Below are 16,477 nucleotides of genomic sequence, written 5' to 3' on the forward strand. Positions count from 1 at the left end.
CGGGGCGGACAACAAGCCGACAGAGGGAGGGGGACAGACAGAGTGGGGGAAAAGGCGGGGGGGAAGCAGACAGAGCTGGGGACTCGGGGGGAACAGAGGGGGAAGATGAAGAGTTATGTTATAGATCTAAAACTCAACCTTGTTCCTGTTTTCTCCTCCTCACCTTAATTCCCTCTGAAGGGCTCAGAACAACTGTATAGTACTTGGAAAGTAGAGTTTCAGCGAGATCAGGTGCTGAACGTGGCATTTGGGATACGAACATTGAATGGAATGTGCTGATTCGATTCAATTCCCACTCTCTGTGTGGTGTTTGCACATTCTCCCTGTGTGTCTGCGTGGGCTTCCTCTGGGTGCTCTTAATTTCCTCCCACAAATCCAAAGACATGCAGGTTAGCTGGATTAGCTTTGGTAAATGGCAGGTTACAGAGTTAGGGTGGAATGCTGTTCCGATGATTGGAATGGTCTCATGGGCCGAAAGGCCTGCTTCCACACTGTAGGGATTCTGTCACTGAGTATAGGGGGTAGGAGGTTACGTTGTGGCTGAGTAGGGTATTGGTGAGGCCAGTTTTAGAATACTGCATTCAATTGTTATCTCCCTGATTTCAGAAAAATGTTACCAGAATAAGACTCAAACTTTTAATGACAAGTTTCTGGGAAGTGTTGACAGATAAACAGACCATGCAGTGTGGGTTGATAGTTCCTTGAAAGTGTGGTTGAAGGTAGACAGGTCGGTGAAGGTGGTGTGCCGTATGCTAGCTGTTATTGGGCAGTGCATTGAGGATAGGAGTTGGGAAGATCATGTTTCGGTTGCACAGTTTATTGGCTCGGTCACTTTTGGAATCGCCAGACTGCTTTCAATTCCAGTCTCCCTGCTATAGGAAAGATGTTGGGAAACTTGCAAGAGTTCAGAAAAGTTTTACTAGGGTGTTGCCAGTATTGGAACATTTGAACCATAGGGAGAGGCTGAATAGCCTGAGGCTATTTCCCTGCAGCATGGACATTTTAGGTGGCTTCATTGAACTTTAAAAAATTATGAAGAGCAATGATAGGGTGACTAGTCATGGTTTATTTTTTCCCCAGAGGAGGGGAGTCCAACCAAATGTGAATCTTTTTTCCAAGGTGGAAATGACAAATTCTAGAATAGAGATGGCAAGTTTAAAGGATATGGAAACCGAACCAACTGAAGATGCTGTAAACCAGGAAGAGAAACCGGAGTTTCTGGAAAAGCTCAGCAGGTCTAGCAGCATCTGTGAAAAGAAATTAGAGTTAACGTATCTGAGGAAGGGTGATCAGATCCAAAACTTTAACTGATTTTTCTTCACAGATGCTGCATGACCTGCTGAGCATTTCCAACAACATCTGTGCAAGTTTAAAGGGAGTTGTTTGGAGTATATACCTGAGAGGAACTTTATAAAGTGCGAGTCAGACCACAACTGGAGTAATGACAGAAGTTTTGGTCCCTTTATTTAAGGAAATACATCATTTCACCAGAGGCATTTCACAGAAAATTGACTGGGATGAACCCTGGTTTGCAGGGACTATCTTTTAAGAAAAGGCTGAAGAAGTTGGGACTCTACTCACTGGATTTGGGAAGAATGAGAGGGGATCTCATTGTAACATGTAGGATTCTCAAGGAGTTTGACAGGGTAAATACTGAGCGGATGTTTCCCATCATGAGGGAGTCTGGAACCAGATTCTGGGATAGTCACGGAATCACGGGTTCTGTTTTGGATTTGTCAAGTTTAAGACAACACCGACACGAGTCAGAGGTTTCAGTAGCAATGGAGCTGGAGTGAGGTCGAGACAAACAACATTTAAGAGATTGAAATTCCTGGTGTTTGTGATTGTGTAAATGTCTGATCAGAAGGTCCCCTTGGGGTCAGATATGAGAGCAATATTGTCAAGAGTGTGGTTCTGCCTCAGACAGTTCCCAGGGAGAGGGAGAGGCTCAGCAGTAAGGGAAACTAATTTGTAATAGCAACTGAAAGCAATGGGTTTAACCATTGCAACGTTCCGTTGCAGGAAATTGCAGACAATCGCATAGTGGGAGTGTGATGAGCAGTTTGATAACTGAGTAATGGAGAGGGATGATGGGGAGGGAGAGCTGGGCATTGTCAATGTACATGTGAAACCTAACACGGTGCTTTTGGACAATGTCACCTCCTGGCAGTATGTAGGTGAGAAACAGGAGGGACCAAGGAGAGATCCTTAAGGGACACCAAATACAAGGAATTCAGAAACGAAAGGGAGAGTCGGGATGGAGTAGGTTTTTGCAACAACGGTGGGGTCAAATATTAGTTTGTAGCAGAATGGGAGAGAAGGACATAACCAGAAAAGACAGACAGATAGAACAAGGAACAATATCTGTGAATTGGTGAGGGGGAGTGAAGAGGAGGAGGAGTAGCCCAACTCCAAAAGCACTATTTCTACATTAGTGACATCACCCAACTCCACCCTAGTCTCAGCTCAATTACTGAAATACTCGTCCATCTCTGTGTTATCTCCAGACTTCGTTATCCAAATACACTCCTAACCAGCCTCCCACATTCAACTTACATGCAATCTCCAGAGTATCTAAAACCCTACTGCCCAAGTGCTCACTTGTACCAAAACTTGTTGATCTATCAAAAGGCTCCTATTAACAAGCAACAATTTAAAATTCTCACCCTTGATGTAATTCCTGGCTGTGAACATCCCTGTCTCCCTGCACCACACAACCTGTGAGACCCCGACAATTCATTTTCTTTCAGACTCCCAACGATGTGTTTATTCATTGCTTCAATTGTCTGGCTGTTTCTACTGTTGCCAAGGCAACACGGTCTGTAATTCCCACCCTAACCCTCTCAGACCTGCTTTCCTACTTTAAGGTATTCCTGAAAACCTGCTTATTTGGCAATTCTTTTGATCACCTGACCTAATATCCCCATCTGTGGCCTTATGTCAGAAGTTCTCAATAGTATATCTGTGAAATTATAAACATGATAAAAAAACTGTTGCTGATTTGCACATATATTGTCAACTCTTCACTGTCGCGGAGTGAATAATCTATAACAGCTCTTACCCAAACACATTGTGGAAGCACCTTCACTACACGAACTGCAGCTGTACAAGGAGGTCAAACATCACCTTCTCCACAGGCAATGGGGCTTTGGCACTGATTAATGGTATCTGTGGAGGGAGAAACACACAGTTGATATTTCAAGGAGTGCAAAATGGATTATAGGGAGGGAAAATGGTGCAGAATTTGGGATTTTCAAATTTGTGTTTTACAATGTGCACTAAGTTCTGTAAAACCTCTTATCCCATACCATGAAAATTTCCTCCTCTTCCTGGTCAATATGTCTTTCCGTTCCCCTGCCCTTCACCTTCACACTTTCCAATGCCTTGGTCAGATCAAAACAGTGCTGGCAGTGAAGTTTATCACGTGGTTGAGTATTGTCCCGCCCCTCATTCACTCCGATTGGTTGAAGGACCAACTAGCACCTCCAGCCCCCGTTCCCCCACTCTTATTGGTCCTGCGCTGACATCAATAATCCGGGGCCCATTGTGGGTTGGAGCATGCTCAGTGCTTCCTGCTTTTGCTCCTGTTCATCAGGTGTAAGAGAGAGAGGGCTCATCCCTGTTTCACCTGATGTCAGACAATAACAACAACTACCTGCATTGTATGGAGCCTTTCACATTGACAAATCTCCTAAAATGCTTCACGAATGATGGAAACGTTGATTAAAGAGAACGGTTTTTAGATACATCTTTCAGGCGGACAGAGGGGGTTCGGGAGGATATTCCAAAGGTTTGTGTCCTCGGCAGCTCCAATCGTGGAGTGATATAGGTGGGCAACAGCTTATACTTGAGACAGTTAGTGGCTAACCATAGGTTAACAACCGCATGTCGTAGCCCCCTACCCCACACACCAGTCCTTGTTCTCACAGCCTGCCATTACACACTACATATGATTAGCCACTAACAGTCTTCATTAACAGCTAATCACTCTCCCCCAGCCAGATCGTTATCCTTTATCCAACTGTTCTTCTCACTCTAGCCCCACCTATCTTTTACTCCTTTATCCTCCCCCCTCTTCTGCACATAAACTGACTTTTTTTTCTCAGTAACATCTGTTCTGTGGAAGGGACACCGGATCTTAAACTTTAACTCTGATTTCTCTTTACAGATGCTGCCAGACTGCTGAGCTTTTCTAGCTTTTCTGGGCGGCACGGTGGCACAGTGGTTAGCACTGCTGCCTCACAGCGCCAGAGACCCGGGTTCAATTCCCGCCTCAGGCGACTGACTGTGTGGAGCTTGCACGTTCTCCTCGTGTCTGCGTGGGTTTCCTCCGGGTGCTCCGGTTTCCTCCCACAGTCCAAAAGATGTGCAGGGTCAGGTGAATTGGCCATGCTAAATTGCCCGTAGTGTTAGGTAAGGGGTAAATGTAGGGGTATGGGTGGGTTGCGCTTCGGCGGATCGGTGTGGACTTGTTGGGCCGAAGGGCCTGTTTCCACACTGTAATGTAATCTAATCTAATCAAACCTCCTGGTTGTTGTTTCTGATTTACATCTTCCGCAGTTCTTTTGGTTTTAATTTACCAGGAGTTTGTAATTCAGGTTCAACAGCTGTCTCTCCCAACACCACCCAGTAAACATTGCACCTGCACAGCTCATGGACAGGTGTTGTCTTGCTGGCCACACCCCTCATTCACTCCCATTGGCTGCAGGACCACACAGACTCTCCTCCCATTGGTCTGGAGCTGCCGTCAATCAGCCGGGCCCCATGAGGGTGGAGGGCTAATCCCACTCTCTGCCCGGGGATGAGCTTCATCATTCACAGTGAATGGGGCAGTATCACAGAGCACAGGGCCTGGGGGCTATTCAGCCCGTTGGGGCTGTACTCTCTCCCTCTGTCCCAAGTCCCCTCCCATGTGCCGATAGCCCCCCAAATCTTTCCTTAAAAGTAAAATTTCAAGTCTGTTTCAGAATACCTGCTGAATCTGTGTCGTTCAGACTGTTCCAGATGCTCAGAACTTACTGAGTAAAATAGTGTTCACATTTTCACCTTGTATTATTTTCCAATTTCTTGAAAGTTGTAACTAAAAATTGTGACAGTGATAATAATTCCTCTCTCTCTCTCTGCAAATTCAAGACCTTGGAATCAAATCTGCACCAGGTCGAAATCACTGCTTCACCTTCTCAGCTCCAAGGATAATTATCTGTGCTTCAGCTAGCTCTCCACAAAATAGAGGAATGCATCTTAATTTATTGTCAAAGAAACAGACCTTTGGTCTAATTCGTCCGTGCCAACGAGGAATCCTAAACTAATGGATTCCTATTTACCAGCTATTGGCCTGTATCCATCAAAACCCTTCCTCTTCATGTACCCAATTGGAAGCCTTTTAAATGTTGTGATTTTTCAGGCTCCACGACTTCATCTGGTAGCCCCTCCCATACACACAACACACTCAGCTTGAAAACGTTGCCCTTTAGATCGCTTTTAAATGTTTGCCCTCTCAACTTAAACCCATGTGCTCTAGTTTTGGACCCACCTAACCTGAGGAAATAGGACTCCGACTGCTCACCTTATTCACACCCCTCGTGATTTTATAAATCTCCATGAAGTCACCCCTCAGTCTTTGACTCATCAGCCTATTCAGCCTCTTCCTGTAGCCCAAATCCTCCAATCCTGGCAACGTTTTTGTAAATCTTGTCCAAACCTTTTCAAGTTTCACAACATCCTTCCCAGAACAGGGAAATTCAAACTGAAAGCAGAATTCCACAAGTTGCTTAATCAATGTCCTGTCCAGCCACAATATGACGTCCCAGTTTCTATATTCAATGCATTGACCAATAACGGAGAGCGTTAATGGAGTCCCATTTGCCAGCGGTTCACCCTTATCCCTCTAAATCCTCCCTCTTCATGTACCCAATCAGATGACTTTTAAATGCTGCAATTGTACTAGCCTCCACCCCTTCATCTGGCAGTTCATTCCATACTTGCAATTCCCTTAACATGAACAAGATTCCCCTTAGATCCCTTTTAAATCTTTTCCCTCTCACCATAAGCCTGTACCCTCTAGTTCTGCACCCACCGAACTTGGGAAAAGGTCCCTGACTGCCCACCTTAATCATGCCCTTCATAATTTTATAAGATCACCCCTCAGTCTCCAACTCTCCAGGGAAAATAGTCCCAGCCTGTTCAGCCTTTCCCAATAGCTCAAACCATCCAACCCTGGCAATGTCCTTGCAAATGTTTTCTGAACCCTTTCAAGTTTCTCAACATTATTCCAAGAACAGGGAGATGTTCCCCAGGACTTTACCATTAAGTGTATACGTTCTGCCCTGATTTGCCTTTCCAAAATACAACAGCTCACATTTATCTGAATTGAACTCCATCTGCCATTCCTTGCTCCAATGGCCCATCTGATCAAGATCCTGTTGTATTCTGAACCAACCTTCTTCACTGTCCACTACACCTCCAATTTTGGTGTATTCTGCAAAACTACTGACTATACCTCATATATTCACATCCATGTCATTTATTTAAGGGCCCAATATCCATCCTTGCAGCACACTGCTGCTCACAGGCCTCCAGTCCGCAAAGCAACCCTCCATCATTCTCTGTCTCCTACCTTCAAGGTAGTTTTGTAATGGCTTGCTCTCCCTGCATTCCATGTTATCTCACCCTGCGAACCAGTCTGCTTTGTGGAACCTTGTTGAATGTCCATATAAACAACATTCACCGCCTGGCTTAATCAATTTTCTTTGTCACTTCAAAACACTCACTCAAGTTAGTGAAACACGAATGTGCATGTACAAAGTCACATTGACTCTCCCTGATCATTCCTTACCTTTCCAAATAGATGGATATCCTGTCCCTCAGAATTCCTTCCAACAACTTGCCTGCCACTGACTTCAGGCTCACTGTTCTCTTGTTCCATGGCCTCTCCTTACCACCTTTTTAAAATAATGGCACCTCACCTGTCACTATCAACGATACAAATACCTTAGGAGAGGCCCAACAATTAGTTCCCTAGATTTCCAGAAAGTTCCGGGATACACCTGATCAGGTTCCAGGGCTTTATCCACCTAGATGCGATTTAAGACATCCAGTACCACCTCCTCTGTAACATGGACACTTTTCAAGTTATCACTGTTTATTTCTCCAAACTCTCGAGCTTCCATATACTTCTCCAGTAAAAATGAAATGAAATATTGCATATCTTTCGCACTCCCTGTGGTTCCATAGACAGCCTTGTTGACCTTTAAGGGGTCCTATTCTCTGGTCCAGTTAATCTTTTGTCTGTGATATATTTGTTTAAGCTCTTTGGATTCTATTCCAGGACATCCCAGAAAGGCCGACTTCAAGGACCGCAATTTTCCTCCGACTTGATCAACAATGCCCTCCAACACATACCCTCCACTTCCCGCACCTCCGCCTTTACCCCACCCCTCCAGCCACAATAAAGAATATAACCCTGCGGTCTTCACCTTCCACCCTATTAATCTCCAGATACAGCGCATTCACATTTGTTATTTCTGCTACCTTTAAAGTCAGACCCCACCACTAGAGACATATTTCCCTTCCCAACCCTATCTGTGTTCCGCAGAGACCATTCCCTCTGCACCTCCCATGTTCGGTCCACACCCTCCCACCAACCCATGTCCACACCCTTGACCGTCCATTGCCGCCATGGGAGATGTAAAACGTGCGGACACACCTCCCTCTGACCTCTGTCTAAGACAACAAAAGGATCTTTTCACATCAAGCAGAGATTTGCCTGCACATCCCAAAACATCATATACTGCATCTGGACACTATGGGAAATTTAACGTGGTTCATCCAACTAACCTACACATCTTTGGACTGTGGAAGGAAACTGGAACACCCGAAGGAAACCCTCACAAACACTGGGGAGAATGTGCCAACTTGAACACAGGCAGTCGCCTGAGGCTGGAATCAAACCCAGGTCCCTGGTGCTGAGGAAGCAGCGCTAACCACTGAGCCACAATACTGTGGGATCTTTGGTGCTGATGCGCTGCCCCACTGATAACTCAGTCACTCACCCTGCCTTATTTCCGAAGTGGCAGTGATGACGGAGTGAAATTATCGCTAGGCAGTTAATCCAGAGGCCCAGATAACATTCTGGGGACCCGTGTTTGAATCCCATCACGGCAGATTTTGGAACGTGAATTCAATAAATATCTGGAAAAAAATAATCTAGTGACAACACGGAATCCATTGTCAATTGTTGGAAAAACCAATGTGGTTCACTCACGACCTTTAGGGAAGGAAAATGCCATCCTTACCTGGTCTGGTCTGCATGTGACACCAGACTTATAGCAACGTGGTTGACTTAACTGCCCTCTGGGTAAACGCAGCAATAAATGCTGGCCCAGCCAGTGACCGCCTCATCCTGTGAATGAATAAAGAAAACAGGTCAGGTTTTGTTGCTTCTCTAGTAGGTACATCCTACAAACTGAATCTGAAATGTTCTCGTACACACTGAACAAATACCTTTCCATCCAAGCCCTTAACTCTACAGCAGACCGAGGCCATGTTGGTAAAGTTAAAACCCCTTATCGTTGCACCCATATTATTCTTACAGATAACTGAGGTCTCCTGGCTGACTATTGGGAGAGAGTCTATAATACAATCCCAGTTAAATGGTCATCCCTTTGTTATTTCTCAGTACCAACCAAATAACTTGCCTGGAGGTACTCCCAGGAATATCCTCCCGAAGCCCAGCCATAATGTTATCCCTAATCAAAAACACCTCTCTCCCTGCTCTGTTGCCCCCTTTCTATACTTGCTATAGCATCTATACCCTGGAACATTAAGCTGCTAGTCCTATCCATCCCTGAGTGATGCCTCTGTGATTGCTGTAATATCCCAGTGCAATGTTCAAAACCATACCCTGAGCCCACCTGCCTGACCTGTCGGGTCTCTTGCACTGAAATAAATGCAGTGCAACTGGTCCGTCGTACCTCATTCTGTGACTTGCTCTTGCCTGCCTTGACAGTCTGACTGGTGAACAGTACCAGCCTCAGACTCACCTCTTTTCTCACTATCTCTTTTGGATTACCCCGACTCCCTCACTGGTTTAATGCCTCCCGAGTGGCACTAGCAAGTCTCCCTGCTCGTCAGGACCCCATGCTTTCCCCTTCCTATGCCTTGGTACCAATGTACAATGTCCTCCCACTGGTTAATTTCCCTTTTGAGAATAGTCTGCTCCCTCTGTGAGGCATCCTTGACACTGGCACCAGGGAGACACCACTCCATTCTGATGTCTCACTGTTAGCTGCAGAAACGGCAGCCTGTACCCCTGACTAGAGAGTCCCCTATCACCATCGATCGTGTGGAACTGGATATACCTCACATTATGCTCGAAGCCAGACTCAGTACCAGTAACTTGGCTGTCAGTGCTGCACCCCCCTGAAAGTCTAATACCACCTACATTTTCCAAAACAGTATACTTGTCTGAGATGGGGATGGCCACAGGAGACTCCTGCAGTACCGACCTACCCCTCCTAGCTTTCCTGGCGGTAACCCATCTACCTGACTGTATCTGCAGTATCCTGCATTCCTGAGACTGCCACCTGACACACCCCCCGGCTCCTGTCAATTCCTCACTGCTTTTAATCACTCCTCCACCAATCCATGCGATCCAATAGGATTTGCAATCACACTTGCTGCAGACATAATCATTAGGATCATTGAAACTCTCCCTAATCTCCCACATCCGACAGGAACAGCACTCCACTCTACAACAGGCCATCTCTCCGCGTTAACAATCTACAGACCAAGACAAAAACTTACTGCTCAGAAAATACTGCCAGAGAATAACTTAATGCTTACGGTTCATATCTTAAACATTTAACCAAGAGACCGGAAGACTTTAACAAGCAATACTTACCTGACTCACGATTGTAGATTTAATAAAATAAAACCGACTAAGATTGATATTTGAAGAGACTGAAACTCACTGAGCTGATCCCCGGCTCGGAGAACTTCCAAGGGTAAAGTCTCTCTGAGGCCAGCTGTGAAATGTCTCTGTTTCTTTTCTCTGTCCACTCCATTTCCAGAGGGGATTTTAAATTCGCAGCAAGTCAGCTCAGAGGGGTCACTGCTTGGTTTTATTCACTGGGGGTTGTCTTTGCTGCCCAGACCAGTATTTATTGGCCACGTTTACTTGTCTTGGAGAAAGTGTGGTTAACCGACTCCCTGAAATGCTGCAATCCATGTTCACCACAGTGATGTTTGGACAACAATCCTCCTCTGGCTATATAACCCTCCCTATCTCTGTAACCCCCCTCCAGCTTCAGAAATTACATGTCCGTGACATAAGATTTTGATTTGGATTCATTTTTGTTCAATAAACCCCCCCAAAAAAGTGAAATATTTTGCCCCCAAACAAACTTCTGTTGATTGACCTTTTGGAGAGGCTGACACATGGACGTTGCAGTATTTTATCTCAAATTGTACACGTAGAATGATGGAACTTTCTTTTAAACATTGCTAAAGAGGGAGGCAATGGGTTAATGGTATTCCTGCCAGATGAGTGATATGTACAGTGTTCCGAGGATTAGGCTTAGAATCCCAACATGGCTGATGGCAGCATCGGAATTCAATACAATCGAGAATGAAAAGGCGAATGATGACCATGATTGTTGATTGTTAGAAAACCCATCTGGTTCAGTAATGTCCTGTAGGGAAGGAAACGGTCATCCTCACCTGATCTGGCCAACATGTGACTCTAGACCCACAGCAATGTGGTTAACTCTCAACTGCCCTCAGGAAAAATACTTTACAAACTGTAAACAAATACTCCGCAGGTATCACTTAAAAACTGGCTGTTCACATTGGAACCATGTGAATTTCTGAACGGCCTGAACTAAAACTGAGTTTCAGCTTCACCTTCTCCCTGTCTCACATCAGTCTGTTTACACGCAACTCCAGAACAATCTCAGTGAGCCAGGCAGCCATCACAGTGCAGCTCTGTCATTTTCGTTGTCTGCTCATACCTACATTGCCCTCAGCCTCCTGTACTATTCCAATGCATCTCAATGGGAGCTCAGGGGCACCACCTCATCTCTCAATTCAGCCCTTTGTAACCCCAGAGTCAACATGGACCTCAGCAGTTTCTGAATGAACAGACAGTTGTCAGAAGCTGGAACATTCCACCTGAAAAGGTACTGGAATTTGAGTCCAAAAGCATTTTTAATGGGAAGTTTGCACGTAATTGGAAAGATGACGTTTACAGGTTAACATCATAAAGTGGGTGATTGGGTCTAAATCTGAGAGTTCTTACAAAGAGACGACGTGTAATTTGGATAAATCTGTGCTCCCTCTCAGACCAATATCTTCTTCCTCAGCTGCAGGGCCCAGAACAGAGCACACACCCAAAGGGTGACCTAACCATGAATATGTACATCTTTCTGCTTAACAAAAATATTGGAGATATCTTCCCACAAACAGAACGGACAAACCTTTCTCCTTCCACAGTAAAATGCCAATGATATTCAGATCCTGATGACTCCATTCACTTTAAAAACTTGCTTTTGAGATCCCAGCCTCAATTATTCTGATTTAATGTCCTATGAAATGAATTCACAAAACAAAACTCACAGTCAGTACAGGAAGAATATAAAGACATACATTTTTTCTTGGTATGTGTTTGACGTGTAAATGCCTCTCTTCAAGTTGCACCCCCCACCCCCCCATCCTAGGCACATGCGCCTCACTATACCTTACCCCCAATAAAAATGGCGGGCATATCCCAGGACCTTTCACCGCCTGAGGGCCGCAGCCATTTTCCCATCTGCTGCAAAAACGGGATTAAGAGTTTCTAATTCAGATTTACGAACCGAACAAAGTGTAATTAAAACTTCCGAGTCTAATGTGACTCATTATCTCCCTGTCTCTAAGGCCACTCTTCCCTTCCCTGTTTGCGTCTCCCACATTCATCAAGGGTCGAGTCACGTGGCATTGCATCGGCTGAGTTACTGGTGACGTGTCATCCCACTGGCCACGTCCCTCATTCACTCCCATTGTTTGGATGACCAGCTGGTTCCACTTGGTCCAACAGTCCCACCACCTTTTCCTATTGGTCCAAAGCTTCCACCAATCAGCTAGACCCCATTGAGAGGCCAATGGTGGGATCCTCCCCCTGTCTGAATCAAACCTGGAAGGTGTATGGATGGTGTCAATCAGGAACAACGAGCAGAAGGTGCAGGGAAAGCTCAGCAGGTCTGGAAGCATCTGGGAACAGTAATCTGTCCAGTGGCCCTGCCTCAGAACCGATGGGAGCTGGGAAAATTAGAATCCTGACAGTATGGAAACAGGCCATTCGGCCCAGAAGTTCCACAACGTCCCTCCAAAGGGTATCCCACCCAGACCCATTCCCCTACTCTATTACTGTATATTTCTCCCGACTAATGCACCTAACCTACACATCCCTGAACATTATGGGAAATTTAGCTTGGCCAATTCGACTAACCTGCAGATCTTAGTACTGCAGGAGATATGGACAAACGAGTAAATAATATGTCCTCCACTTCCTGCATCTCTGCCTTTGAAACCCACACCTCGAACTGCAACAAGGATAGAACCACCCCCACCAAGTCCTTACCTTCCACCCAGATACAACACATCATCCTCTGCTATTTCCACCACCTACAATCAGACCGCACCATCAAATTCTTAAGGGGTTTGACAGAATAAATACTGATGTGTCTGAGGGTAAATACTGAGAGGGGAGTCTGAAACCAGATTCTGAGTCAGTCACAGAATCAAGGGCTCTGTTTCGGATTCGTCAAGTTTAAGGCAACACAGACACGGGTAAGGGGTTTCAGGAGCAATGGAGCTGGGGTGAGGAGGAGACAAGCAACGTTTAAGAGATTGGAATTCCTGTTGTTTGGGATTGTGTAGATATCTGATCAGAAGGTCAGCTTCGCGTCAGATATAACTGCAATACTGTGAAGAGTGTAGTTCTGCTGAATAGTTCCAGAGAGGGAGAGGCTCATCAGTAAGGGAAAGGAATTTGTCAGGCAACGGGTTTCACCACTACAATGTTTCATTGGAGGAAACTGCACCTAATCGAATAGTGGGAATGTGGTAAGCAGTTTGATAACTGAGTAACAGTGGAGTAATAGAGAGTGATGATGAGGAGGGAGAGCTGGGCATCGTCAGTGTACATGTGAAACCCTACATGGTGTGTTTGCACAATGTCACCTCCTGGCAGTATGTACGTGAGATACAGAAGCGACCAAGGACACCAAATGCAAGGAATTCAGAAAGGAAAGGGAGAGTGGAGATGGAGCAGGATTTTGGCACTGAAGGACATAACCAGAAAAGACAGAACAAGGAACAATATCTGTGAATCGGTGAGGGGGACTGATGAGGAGGAGGAGGAAAGAGAGTTGGAAAGTTCAGTGAAATTAGGATAAAGGGTCAAGATGAGCTCTGATAAGGCATGACAAGAGACTGGAGGAAGATGTAAGTTTAGGACAAAAACCGGGAACACCACGTGAGGCAGTTTGGCTGCGCGGGCTAGTGGGAGGGAGGGAAGCTACAGACTTGATTATCTCAATCTTAGTGACAAAGAAACTCCATGCGCTCCAAACTCTTGTTGTTGGAGAGATGGATGGAGGAGACAGAATGATGGACAGTGTTTCACAAAGAAACAAAACCTGGGTAAGTGATATTTAAAGCGAGTGAACAAACCTAATGATTTTAACTTTTATCCAAAATATTAAAACAAACCACTGAAGTCCTGGTTCGAATCCCATCTTGGCAGATGGTGGAATCTGAATTCAAGAAAAAATAACTGGAATTAGGAATCTCCTGATCTCCATGGAACCATTGTCAATGGCGAAAAAAAACTCCAACCTGACAGTGACCCAGCAAGCTACTCACTGAAATAATCACTGCAAAGTTTCAACAAAGGAATGAAACTGGATGGACCACTCGGCATCTAAGAAGGCACCATTTAATACAACCACAGAATCAGCCCTCTCGATGGTGCAACGTCCTCCAGGCTAACATCTGGATTCTGGTGCCAAAATGTGCAGAGCTGTCTCAATCAAGGAGGAGACTGACATACTCATACTCAACCCTTACAGACAATGACTAGACACGACCATCACCATCCCAAGATATTGAGATTGTGGTGATGGAAAAGCACAACAGGTCAGGCAGCATCCGAGGAGAAGGAGAATCGATGTTTCGAGCCTAAGCCCTCCATCACCCTGACTTGCTGTGCTTTTCCAGCACCAGACTCTTGACTCTGATCTCCAGCATCAGCAGTCTTCACTTCCTCCTGAAATCTCTGGATATGTCCTGTCCCACCAGCAGGACAGACAGGCAGGTGTGGTGGCACAGACAGGGAGGATTTGCCCTGGGAGTAATCAGCATTGACTCCGGAGACCAGGAAGTCTCATGGCTCCTGCTGATTACCACGTCCCGTCCTCCCTTGGAGGATGAATCACTTCTCCTTCATATTGAACAACATTTGGAGGAAGCATTGAGGCATTAAAATGGCGTCAAATGTCCTCTGGGTACAGGATTTCAATGTCCATAATCGAGACTAGCTCTGCACCAGAATGACTGACTGAGCTGGCCAGGTCCTAAAGGATATAGCTGCTCAACTGAGTCTGCAGCGGGTGGTGAGAAACATACTTGATCTCATTGTTATGAATTGACCAGCGGCAGATACATATGTCCATGACAGTATCACTACGAGGGACCATCACACATTTCTTTTGGAGACAAAGTGTTGCCTTAAGTTTGAGAAAACCTCCATGGCGTTGAGTGACACTATCACCGTTCTAAATGGGACAGACTTTGAAGAGATGTAGGATCTCAAACTGGGTATCTATGAGGAACTGTGGGACATCAACAGCAGCAGAACTGTACTCTAGCACAATCTGAAATCTCATGGGTTTGTAAATCCTGCTCTCACCCATCACAATGGACAGTAAAGGAGGGCATGCCATGAACAGCACCAGGCAGACTTAAAAATGAAGTGCCAACCTGGTGAAGCTATCAAACGGAACTACCTGCATATCAAACAGCATCAGCAGCAAGCAACAGAGCTAAGTGATCCTACATCCAATGGATCAGAGCTCTGCAGTTCTGCAACACCCAGTTGTGACCGGTAATGGACAATAAAAAAACTCACTGGAGGAAGGATCACAGATATCCCCACCTTTACTGATGGAGGGGCCTCACACACCCATGCACCAGATAAGATGACAGCATTTGCAGCAATCTTCAGCCAGAAGTGCAAAGTGGGATGATCCATCTCAGCCTTCTCCAGTGGTTTCTAACATCACAGATGTGAGTTTTAAGCCAGTTCAGTTGAGTTTGAATATCATCAAGAAATTGTTAAGTAGTGCAAAGGCTACGGGCCCTGCCAATATTCTGGGAATAATACTGATGGCTTGTGCTCCAGAACTTGCAACCCACCAAGCCGAGTACCATTCCAGCACTGACATCGACCGATAATGTGAAACACTGCCCAGGGATGTTCAACACAAAAACACAGGGCAATCCAACCCAGCCAATTTCTCTCTATCAGTCTACATTCGATCAGCAGTAAAGTGATGGAAAATGTCATCAACAGGGCTACCAAGCAGCCGCTGCTCAGCAACAGTCAGCTGAGTGACACTCATTTTAGGCACCAGCACAGCCACTCAGCTCCCGATTGTGTTACTGCCCTGTTCACAATCTGGCAACCAGCTGAATCCCAGAAGTGACGTGAGTGTGATAACTCAGTCCCACTCCAATACCACTATTTCTAGCTGATTCCACCCTTGTCTCGGCTCATTTACTTTCATCCACCTTGTGTTATTTCCAGACTTCATTTTCCAAACACACTCAGGGCCAGCTTTCCACATTAAACCTCCCTGTAATCTCAAGATAGTCTAAATCTCTGCTTGGTGATTCATCAAAAGGCTCCTAATTATAATCAACAGCATACAGCCATAGAGTTGTACAGCAAGGAAACAGACCCTTCGGTCCAAACCGTCCATGCCGACCAGATATCCGAACCCAATCGAGTCTCACCTGCCAGCACCTGGCCAATATCCCTCAATTTTAAATTTTCACACTTGATTTAATTCCTGGCTGTGATAATCCCTAGCTCCCAGCACCACACACACTTTGAGACCTCGACAACCCATTTTCTTCGAGACTCCCAACCATTTGTTAATTCATTACTTCACCTGTGTGGCTGTTTCTACAGTTGCTGAAGCAGCATGGTCTGAAATTCGCAGCCAAAACCTCACAGGTCTGCTTTCAACCTTTAAGACATCTCTCAAAACCTGCTTTTTGACAATGCTTTTGGTCACCTGACCTAATATCTCCATCTCTGGCCATATGTTTAAAGTTGTCAATAGTATTTTTGTGAAATTATAAGCATGATAATAAAAATACAAACTGTTGTTGATTTGACATTATTTTCAAATCATCACTGTTGCTGAATGAATAA

General features: G+C 45.4%; 1 long non-coding RNA gene across 2 annotated transcripts in view; it reads right to left on the minus strand.

Moving 5' to 3' along the window:
• Window positions 1–8,334, minus strand: part of LOC122552409 — a 14,320-nt gene extending 5,986 nt beyond the window's left edge. For both annotated transcript variants that reach the window (XR_006312371.1, XR_006312370.1), the window contains exons 1-2: window positions 8,295–8,334; window positions 3,062–3,168 (exon numbers count right to left, since the gene is read on the minus strand). This is a non-coding gene — a long non-coding RNA (uncharacterized LOC122552409). The remainder of the gene's footprint in view (window positions 1–3,061; window positions 3,169–8,294) is intronic.
• Window positions 8,335–16,477: the final 8,143 nt, after the last annotated feature.

Source organism: Chiloscyllium plagiosum, chromosome 8, assembly GCF_004010195.1.
Source record: "Chiloscyllium plagiosum isolate BGI_BamShark_2017 chromosome 8, ASM401019v2, whole genome shotgun sequence".
NCBI lineage: Eukaryota > Metazoa > Chordata > Chondrichthyes > Orectolobiformes > Hemiscylliidae > Chiloscyllium > Chiloscyllium plagiosum.